Here is a 10,275-nt window from a genome sequence, read left to right as displayed (position 1 = left end):
TATGAAAATTTTGATATGAAAGGATGGGAGTGGGATGCTTTCCATGTCAGTTGCTTTCAAGGAAAATGCTCCTTCCCTATTGCCAAAGCTGAAAAAAGGGGAGTTCTGCTGATCTCTGATACTGACTTTGTCTAAAAAAAAATAAAATTATTGAAATACAGTTAATTTACAGTATTATGTCTCATTTTATCTTTAACCAAAAACTTGTAGGAAAAATGTTCTAAACCTTTGGCACCAATTCCCACTTGCCTGTTTTAGAATCTGGAATTCTAAATGGAATTTAGAATTGGAATTCATCTTAACACACGATAATGAGCTGTTACTTTAGGCTTCATGTACTGTGTCTCCTAGTATTCTGAAAAGAACATGGGGGCTGCCATATGTTGTGTCATCTGAATTCAAGTCAAGAGCCGGACTTCCAGGCCAAGGGAACAGCAGGAATTCAGGTAAAAGAAGATGGTGGTGTTTGGAAGTAGTAGGTGGCTGGAGTAGGGATGTGCAGAGGGGAGAAAGAGGAGATGAGGCTAGAGTGGGTAGCTTAAGGGATTAATTGTCAAGCTGAAGTTTTATATTTTGGAGAAACCATATGGATACAAGGTTTTTGAACTGGTGTCAGGGAAGAAGAGGAATTAGTAATGAATTAGACTTTAGGAAAGTTGATCTTTCCGTGGTATTGTAGTGGTTAAAAGAGTCGTATGCCCACAAATTCACTGAAGCCTTAAGTGATGGAGTTTCATTCCCCTGTCCCTTGAGTAAGGGCTTGACTTAGTGATTTGCTTTTAGTAAATAGAATAGAGCAGAAGTGAGGGGATGTCACTTTGGAGATTAGGTTATAAAAAGACTATAGGTTCAACCTTAAGTGTTCTTTCCCCCTCCCTTTTTCTGTTCAAATTACTTGCTCTGGGTGAAGCTTTGAGAAGTCCTGAGACTACTCAGGCAACCAGGTGAGACTTTGCTGGTGGTCCCATGGTTAAGACTCCAAGCTTCCACTGCAGGGAGAACTAAGGTCCCGCAGGCTGCACAGCAAGGCTGAAAAGAAAAAAGGAAACTGGAAATACATGAGACTGCCAAAAGCAGCAGCAGAGAGTCAGAATAGAGATATGGAGAAGCCCCGTTAGGAGACAGGAGGAAAAAGAGCCTATAAAATCGAGAAATCGTTTAGGATGTAAAAGAAAACCAAGAGGGTGCTTAGGAATGGAGAAGTGAGGATGTGTTAATACCAGAAATACTGAAGAACTTCTGGAAAGCCATTTGTTGGGCAGTTAAGTCATGGTGACCTTACAGAAAACAATTTCAGTGAAAGGATTATGAGAGTTATGAGTGAGAGAGGGAAAAAATGGAACATTGGTATATTTTAAACTTTTATTTACCATTAAGGAAGATGAAAGTGAAAGTGAAGTCACTCAGTCATGTCCAACTCTTTGCAACCCCAAAGACTGTAGCCTAACAGGTTCCTCCGTCCATGGGATTTTCCAGGCAAGAATACTGGAGTGGGTTGCCATTTCCTTCTCCAGGGGATCTTCCCAACCCAGAAATTGAACCCAGGTCTCCCTCATTGTAGGTAGACGCTTTACCATCTGAGCCACCAGGGAAGCCCAGGCTAAGGCAGGTGAAGTAAGTGAAACTATTTTTGTGTCCCAGGGAATTCTTTATATCGCCAATTCTCCTTACTATCCATGAAAACACATATAATAGCACTTGGTTATCTACCTCTCTGTCTTCCCTGGTAACTCAGTCGGTAGAATCTGCCTGCAATGTGGGAGACCTGGGTTCAATCCTTGGATCAGGAAGATCCCCTGGAGAAGGAAATGGCAACCCACTCCAGTATTCTTGCCTGGGAAATCCTATGGACAGAGGAGCGTGGCGGGCTACAGTCCTTGGGGTCACAAAGAGTTGGACACGATTATATATTTAAATATAGATTTATATAGGTATAAATGCTATGTCAACCTCTAAAGCATCTGTTGAGTTACTAGTTAGCATTTTTTATTTCTCCACAGATTGAATATCTGTGGTCTTATCCTATTCACTTTCAATAGGTTGCAACTTGTGTATGTGCTTACTACAAGGGAGTTTACAACTTAACAGGGCAATAGGGTAAAGTAAGACCTATGAGGCAGGATGTGATCAATGCTGTAATTTTTATAAGGTGCCACATGAACTCAGATTACTTACAAACTGAAAGAATAGCAATAGTAAGAAGGGTTCTTCTCTAAATTTAGTGTTTTCACCCTTGTGTGATAGTGACTGTTGATTAGTTTGTTTCCTCTATGCACTAGATTGAGTCCTTTGAGACCAGAACTGGGGTTCAAATTTACTTGGTACACACAAGGTCTGCGTGGCACGTGGTGAGTGGACACTGAATCTATGAATCCCTTCTTACCTTCTGAAGGCTTTACTCTTTTAATTTTCCTCCTATTCCATTGTCTTCATTTTCCTTTTCTCCAGTAGCTGTCTTTGTGCTTCATGTGTGTTCTTAAGAAATAGTGCCTAGCCAGGACATGGAAGCAACCTAGATGTCCATCAGCAGACTAACGGATAAGAAAGCTGTGGTACATATACACAATGGAGTATTACTCAGCCATTAAAAAGAATACATTTGAATCAGTTGTAATGAGGTGGATGAAACTGGAGCTGATTATACAGAGTGAAGTAAGCCAGAAAGAAAAACACCAATACAGTATACTAACACATACATATGGAATTTAGAAAGATGGTAATGATAACCCTATATGCAAGACAGCAAAAGAGACACAGATGTATAGAACAGACTTTTGGACTCTGTGGGAGAGGGAGAGGGTAGGATGATTTGGGAGAATGGCATTGAAACATGTATACTATCATGTAAGAAGCGAATTGCCAGTCTAGGTTCAATACAGGATGCTTGGGGCTGGTGCACTGGGATGACCCAGGGAGATGATATGGGGAGGGTGGTGGGAAGGGGGTTCAGGGTTGGGAACTCATGTGCACCTGTGGTGGATTCATGTCAATGTATGGCAAAACCGGTACAGTATTGTAAAAAATAAAAAATAAAGAGCAAAAAAAGTAAAAATACTGAAGGGAAAAGAAAAAAAAAGAAATAGTGCCATGCTGTTTTTTTCCCTACCTTTTTTTGTCTTTGTAGTCAAGTGCTATAAAGCGCTTTCAGCTTTCTCAAAACTCTTTCATTTCAATCACGCTATTACTATTCCGTCTAAAGTCACCAATGACCTTTTAATTCAAATATTTTTTTTTTAATCCTCATTCTTTTTGCTCTGTTGTATTTGAAACCATTCTTATGTTCAGTGAAATTTCTCAAGGAATTTTATCCTTTTCTAAATAACCATGCCTGCTATTTATTAAGACCTAAATTAGCCATTAGTGAGCACTAAGTTTTAAATGTGATTGTACTTCATTTGTTTCTGTATAGATGTAGTTGCCACAGTATGATATTTAACTTTGGGATTTATGCTGGAAAATATTTTACTCTTACCAAGTAGTCTTTTAAAAGAACTAATCTTAAACATCCACATTATTCTATAAAATTTCACTCAATACCTGAGGGTAAATATTTCATTCATAAATTAAGTAACTTAAATTTTTCTTAAACTGCTGTCAATTGTACCTCTTGTTTTTAAAACTTTTTAAACTCAAGATACTGTGGAACACACACAAGATTAATACTCTGTAAACTTTATCCAGACTCCACCTACTTAATTACATTATTTATGCCCATCTATCCTTTATCCACTTTTAAATGAATTAAATATGATAATTGCCAGCCAAAATGAAAATTGTACTTGTGAAGGAATAATAAAAGCAGTTCTATTAGTGGAAATTGAGTTAAAGGAAAAGTAATAAGTATCTTGAACCATATATGCAAATTGCTTTTTAAAAATTAATACATTAACATTTTGGGGAAGAAGTCAAAGTAATTAGCATGTACATTTCTAATGAGACAATTACTAAGTCTTGTAGTATTTCTTTTCTAGTAAGCATATATTAAGTAAGAGTCAGTCAACATTTTGAGCACCCAGATCTCACTGAATACTATTGTTGCCCTGAAGGTACTAAAAGAGGTTTCTCTTTATTTTTGAAATTTTTTTAGTAGTTGCAAAATCTGCCTGCTTATTAACAAAATGGCATCAACTATATGCAAAGTAGTATATAATTGTATAAAGGATTTAATAAATCATAATGCAACTACCTGCAAAGAATGTATGAAGATGTTGCTGGATGGTAAACAAAGTTTAATAACAAATTTAATAATGGAGCTCAAATTCTAGTTACTTGAAAATAAATATTTGCTAGAATCAACTAGTAAATCTAGACAGCCCTGCAGAGTTAAGATAATTATTGGTACAAATGGCAAAACAAGGCATATAGTTAAATATCCATGTCTGAGTTATCTGAAAGCAATTTTTAAAATGTTCTGTCAATGTCCTCAAGATCCATCTTGGTATTGAAATCTGCTAGGAAATATTGATATAGGCATGAGGTGAAACAGTATTGCTAACAGTATAGAGTATGACATAAGGGAAATAGGAAGAATATGGTCTTTTTGGTCAGAAAGATCTGAGTCTGGATCCTAACTCAGTAATACAGTAGTTATTTAGCTTTGGACAAGTCAGCTAATCTCCCAAGCCTCAATTTTTTTTTTTTTTTTTTTAATGTGTAAGAGGAAACTAGTTCTCCACTGGAATTGTTAAGATAATTGAATGAGATAACGTATATATGTACATAGTATCTGGCACATACTGTAATAGGACAGGGTTAGCCCTTTGCTGAAAATAATCATTATTAAAAGGATTGGAAAATGGAATGTGCATCTTAGGGTGTGAAAGAGGGGAGGCAGTGTGCCTAAACTCAAGGAGGGAAGAAGAGGTTGTTAAGAAATCACTAGATTCTGATAATTAAAAAAAAAAAAAAAATTAGGGAATGAAGGCCCTAGGGAATGAGAAGCAGGAAAACAGTGAAACCAGAGAAAATTTCAGTAGGGAAACTATTAACCTGTTTGCTATTCCTGTTTGGCTCTCTCCTTGTATCTGGGTACAGCTGTGTGGGTGCCTTGAGCACCCCATTTAACTCTGTCTCACAAAGGACACCAATGCCTCCTTGTATACCTTTTAGGAAGACAACTTTTTAATCCTATCAGCCTTAACTTAGAGGAATTATATCCCCTGAGAAATGTCATCAAGACTATTCTCAGAAGTGATTTATAGGCTTAAAAAAGTGTGTGTGTGGGGGTGCTTTCGGCACCATTGATCATCTTTTATTATTGAAGATAAGCAGCTGACAACTTCTTGGAGGACTGTGTTCATTTAACCATAACAGTGTGTAACTGGTAAATGTTATTGATAGTCAAAGTGCATCTTTACTTAAATTAGGAAGGTTTTCAAGAGCCTCAATATTTGGGCTTTCCTGATAGCTCAGTTGGTAGAGTCAACCTACAATGCAGGAGACCCCAGTTCAATTCCTGGGTCGGGAAGATACTGTGGAGAAGGGAAAAGCTACGCACTGCAGTATTCTTGTCTGGAGAATTCCAGTCCATGGGGTTGCAAAGACTTGGACAGGACTGAGTGACTTTCACTTTCAATAGCCTCTGTGAAGTATTATGATAGGTCATCAATAAGCGATCAATAAAAGAACTTCTAAAAGTTATTCATACATGTAATTTAATAAGATCTACCAAAAAAGAAAACAAGGACTTAGCCTTGAGATTTAAAGAGTTAATCAGCAGAGGTACAGATAAACTTGGCTCTAACAACATGAAAGTCTGATAGGCACAATCTGGTATTTTTTCTCTTAGTATTTATTTATTTGGCTGCACGGAGTCTTATCTGCATGGGTTCTAGTTCCCTGACCAGGGATCACACCCATGCCCCCTGCATTGGGTGCACAGAGTCTTGGCCACTGGGCCACCAGGGAAGTCCTGGGACAGTCCAGTGTTATAGCTGACAGGGCACATCAAAGGGAACAGTGTGAAGCAGGCACTCGAGACTGATAGATTGGGAGGGAAGCTCAAGTTATTTTGCCACCTTTGAGGAATACCAAGTGGTCTGTGTGTGGTAACAGCTTTATAAAAGCAGATAAAGGGAGGAGATACGAAGCTTTCATCTCTGGCTTATTTACTCATTTGCATTTCTAATGACAATTCAAACAAATTACCCAGCAGTAAAGAGAATAAACTAGTGATAAGACAGGTGGGTTAATTATTCTCTGAAACACCCACACCCCCACCCCCACCCCCGCCACCACCCTGGAAAAAAGAACTGGGTGCATAACATGATTCCATTTACCTGGAGTTCAAAAACAGGCAAAACTAATCTATGGCAGAGTAGTCATTGCCTTGGCAGGAGGAAGGGATGGATTGGAAAGAGGCAGAAAGAGACTTTCTGTAGTGATGAAAATGTTGTATATGTTGATGGGGATGTTAACATAATTGTATACACCAGGTAATTCATTGTTAAACTTGAGATCTGTACATTTCTCTGTATGCAAGTTTTATCTTAATAATAATAAAAAATTCTCCTTTGTGTACACATTCTGTCTGCTGGACCTTCTTTATAAATAGTAATTACTCTTCAGCATCTAATCTTTCAAAATTTCTTTCTTTTATTCTAAAATTAAGTGTATTTGCCAGGAAAATAGCAAAGATGGCAATGGAGATAGTTTTTGTTTGAAGTATAACAATTTGTGTGATTTATTAGCAAACACAAAGTTCTTTAGGAGGACTGTACTGCTCAATTCAGAGGGGTGAAGTGTCAACCTAGACAGTCACAAACGAGTGCAAAGCAATTTCAACGATTCTTTCATTATGCCCCCTCTAGCTAAACTATTGTACTGGTAGAAATTATCAGTAGCATCGCTCTTCACTAAACTCATAGAACTTTTGGTGAAAATGCCTTAGAATGCAAAATAGGTTCATATAAATCATAAAATCACAATTTCTTTTACTGCTTATTCTTGTTTATTTCACTTTTAAGACTAATGTTGAGTTTAGAGGATAAATTAAATACAAAGAACCACAAAAAGATGCCATGACCGTATGTGACTTTTCAAAATCATGCTAGCATCAAATTTTGGTTCCTTTAAAATTCAGAAAACTTAAAATCTAATTGTAATTTGGTCATCATTTATTCTAGACTGGGGGATAAAATTCTCCACTACAAAGCTAAAACATCTAAGGTACTAACGCTATTTTTCTGCTTTAAGATGTCAGATACAACTTTTGTATCTGACACTGGTTCCATGGGCCATGAAGTATAAAAAATACTCTATTGTCAATCTTGCACACAAAGCCTGTGTGTCGTCTGATGCCTGAACACGACACTGAGAACTGTAAAGAAAGCAGATACACTCAGAGTATGACAGAATACAGTAATTATAAACAAACAGACAAATCCTTCAAAAGGGAAGATGACAATTTTTATTGTTATTACAAAAGCAAATTTTTTAAACTTCAGTCATTTGAATAATTGCAAGAGCAGACTAAGGGCTTAATCCTCACACAGGCACCAAGTCAGGCACAGTAGGTAGCTACAAATTATAAGAAAAAGGTTTCTTTACCTTGGATTCCCATAATTCCTACCTAGAGGATTCTGCCGTGCTTTGGAATTAGGTTAAAAACCCAGCAAACCTAATCAGTTCCCTTCAATTCTGTCTTTTAAAACGGAGAGCTAGGTATTAACCTGCCATCTAGTGAAAACTAGTCACTAAATCCTGGCCTGAGAGAGATCCCACATTTCTTCTAGAACAAAGAGAAGAAACTAGTTAACTAAGACGTGTGCCAAATGTTAAGTCCTTAAAATGCAGACCTGGGCTCAGACCTCAGTTTCACCTAACGCATGTGGGTGGTCTGGTCGCCTGAGGTGTGCAGGAGCTCCAGCTCCAGCACAAACACTCTTCCTGGGCAGCAGGCAAGGAGGTAGTGGGGACTTGGGCTGACAAGCACTAGGCTAACGTGCCTGGCAGAGGGGAGCCTTGGGAAGCACGTCATTCTACCTTTGCTGTCCACAAACCTGAGGTTTCCACGGTAGGTAGTAAAGGGCACAGTGGCATGTGTGACAAGGCAGAAAAGACTACCACCATTCTGAGGGTCACTTAAATCCTGCCTAATTTTCTGCCTAATCAGACATGGTGCCTTACTGCTTCTCCCTTATTTTGGAGAATACTCCAATATTCCCACACCTTCATGCCCTTAAAACACTTCTTAATAAACAACTCAGCTAGCACATGACTGTTTCAAGGAAGCATAGGATTAGAGGTATGTGAAAAGTGTATTTACTGAAGGAAGACTCAGTTATGTCCTAGGATATTGAAAATTAAGAATATCCTAGAGCCAAAACCATCATAAGTTGAACCAAATTTACCCTATCTGAAATTTGGCAGTACACTGGTTCAAATGGAAACCACTGAACTACAGGGAAATAAAAACACTTCCTATTCCATTTACTATGAAATCTAATATAACCAACTGACTGCTAAATTTACACCTACTAGTCTTTGAGTTGTGCACGTATAAGTACATTTATTTACTTTAGTTGCTGCCATGGCAAGATCTCTAGAGGAAAGAAACTAAGATCATAAATGTATTAGATGACATCTGCTACAATCATGGAAAAAATCAGCTGGAGGAAATATAAGCCATGTTATTTGGAGACAGAAAATTGTCCCCTAAATTCTGTAGATTGCTATCTACCTTATGTATGTATGTCTGTGAGAGGATTAATGGCACAGTTTATTCTGTTAAGATAGACCAACACTGAACATTTAATCATTCCACAGTCAGCTATCGTGCTGTTACCAGAATTTCCACAAAGGGTTTTTAAAAGCTGCAAGTTGCTTGATGTTGAGAGCTGTAATAAAAACTTTCCTACCCAAACCAATGGAGCTGTCATCCATGAAGCAGCAGTCCATAAGGAGTCCACGCCAGTGAGGAAAGGTGCGAGTGCTGCCAGATGGAACAGCCGTCAAAGACTACGGGGTAACTACAGTCACAACTAGTGTTTCTGAAGATTGCCAGGGAGTTTTCTTGATTTTTTTTCAAAAGTTCATCATGAAAGCAGTTTTTGAGCATAAATTCACCTTTTTCTTGGGTTGCAAAACTGCAGCTGGTTGAACATATGACCCCCAATATCTGTAGCACTTCAGCTGAGGATGCCAGTATCTGTCAACTGCATCACATTCAAAGTCCATCCTATTTTGTACAAGTAGTTCTTGTAGTTTATGTAACTAGCAGACAAGTACGAACTACCTCTTGTTACAGTGAATAACCTTATTTTTCTACAATTCACAAAGTTTTTACATTCAATTATCACATATTTCAAGACTCAGTTCAAAACAAATATACATGGGCTTAATTATTCAAGAATACTATTTGTCACTTAATTTCATAGCATTATATACTCAGTCCATCGCTTTTAGTTTGATTTTACATAATTTTCACTGGATGAATTATGCTTACAAATTAAAAACAAGAAACATATTTCCCCTTCTCCCGTAGTAAGAAATAAAGGTTGAAAAATGGCAATTATTTAATGTTTATTTCAATTATCTTAAGTTTATTAATTTAAAAAACTATGATTAAATAATCTAGCATGAAAGCTGTATAAAGAACATTATTAATGTAAAAAGATGCAAAGAAAATTGTAATTCTAACATATCTATGCTAAAGACAGAAAAGAAAAATGTTTAGGTCTGTAATATCCTAAGTCTATAGCCAATTACCCTGTTTTTGCATTGTCAACAATATAAACACACTTGCACTTGCAGAAGACAAAATGACAGCACAGGAATCCGTATATTGCTTTTCACAGGTCTAACATCTCCCCACACTGCTAGTTCACTTCAGACACATCTGCCTGTCCAAGTAACCAGGCAGTATAATGAAGATTTTAAAATCCATCAAGTAAGCATTCTTCCCATGGAACTTCAAAGCCAACAAAAATGTATGGTGTTGGTTAATTTAACAATGAGGTTTCTTCTAAATAATCTTACTTGCATAAATGTGCAAGAATCCATCAAAAGTTTTATTTCATAATTATATTTATTCTCTTCATTTTTTTTAGAGGTAGGCCCTTCACAGTTGATATCCAAGTCATTTTGAGTCTTGGCAACATGCACATAATATTCTAAAAGTGTAACTGTTTTAATAGCAAACATAACTTTTTTTTAAAAAATGTGTTCAATTTAAAAATGGAACTATATCTCTGGAAATAATTTCAGTGACTCTTGAGCTTTTAGAGATTCATTAAAATCCAAGCAATTGCTAGTATTTTGTTCTTATTAACTTGG

This window comes from Capricornis sumatraensis, chromosome 3 (genome assembly GCF_032405125.1).
Source record: "Capricornis sumatraensis isolate serow.1 chromosome 3, serow.2, whole genome shotgun sequence".
Lineage (NCBI taxonomy): Eukaryota > Metazoa > Chordata > Mammalia > Artiodactyla > Bovidae > Capricornis > Capricornis sumatraensis.
This window is presented reverse-complemented; position numbering follows the sequence as displayed.